Here is a 1,264-nt window from a genome sequence, read left to right on the forward strand (position 1 = left end):
CTGGTAGTTTATTTTTACTCATTTTTTCACTCTTTTTCGGCTGTGTACCTGATAATTCATGAATAATAATAATTATATGACATTAGATTCCCAGAAAAAAAACAAAAAAAACAAGCCTTCTTGGTTCTAATGGAGTGATATGAAGGTCTTTGTCACTTAATTTATTTGCCCTCCTTGTTAGGCTATCATCTCCCAGGCTGCCTGCTGGTGGATTTCAATGTTTCTTGAGGGTCTACTGGGACACTGAAAGAGACATAAATACACCAGGGAGAAAGTGGAGCAGCATTCTGAGTACTGGAAATGACATGGACTAACATTAGCGACAGACATCTGTGGATAACATTATGTTGTCTGTATTCCACATGAGGAGACAGCAGGAGGAGGAGGATTGGAGCAGGTCCTGACGTCACACATTGCTCTTCCACCTTTTCTTCTTCTCTCTGCACAGCTATTGTCTGGATGAACTCTGGCTGCAGGAAGCTTTTGAATTAAACAGCGTTGGTATTCGTTTTCTATATTTTCTTAGTTTAGGAAGTTTATTTTGGGTTTTCATATTTCAGGTTCGATTAAGGTTATAACTCTAATTTTAAAGCAAACTACACCTCTAATTCATTATTATCCTGATAAAGAATCCGCTGGTAAGGTGCATTGTGGGATAGGAGGGTCAACAAAATATAAAATCCACAACACAACAGCAAAGAGCCACAAGAGAAGTACTAATAATGCTGAATCAGAAGTTATCCTAGCAAGTTTATCATTATTTCCATTTTAGCATAAACTTTGTGACTTTTGGTCTTGCATTGTGGCTTTTGCATTTTGTTCACCCCTTTGCACTAATGCATGCTGGATTATATTGTCAGGAATTGTGCAAACAGGAAAAGTCAGACAAAAATCTGTGAAAACTGGGCAGTTCAGCTCACATGGGCTTTAGGAAGTATGGCTGAAGAAAAATCATTCAGTTGTTAAATTAAAACATTTTACAAACACTTTAATGTTATTTGATAATAAAACTTTTGCTTGTATAGCCAAATAGGTAACCCACATTTACCATGGGTGTAGCATAATAAATTCAGAAGTAAGTCTGAAGAGAGCCAGCTAGTTAGCTTGAATTTAGCAAAACTAATCATGAATTTAGCAAAACTAATCATGTAATCATGAATGGCTTCATCATTCTGCTAAAAAAGGTAAGTATTTATTTACACCACAGAATGTAATGTTAATCCTCTTCGAATAGATCTGTTAGTGTAAATTTAGACAGACTGAC

Source organism: Poecilia latipinna, unplaced genomic scaffold (assembly GCF_001443285.1).
Source record: "Poecilia latipinna isolate Pla-1442-1.1 unplaced genomic scaffold, P_latipinna-1.0 Scaffold969, whole genome shotgun sequence".
Lineage (NCBI taxonomy): Eukaryota > Metazoa > Chordata > Actinopteri > Cyprinodontiformes > Poeciliidae > Poecilia > Poecilia latipinna.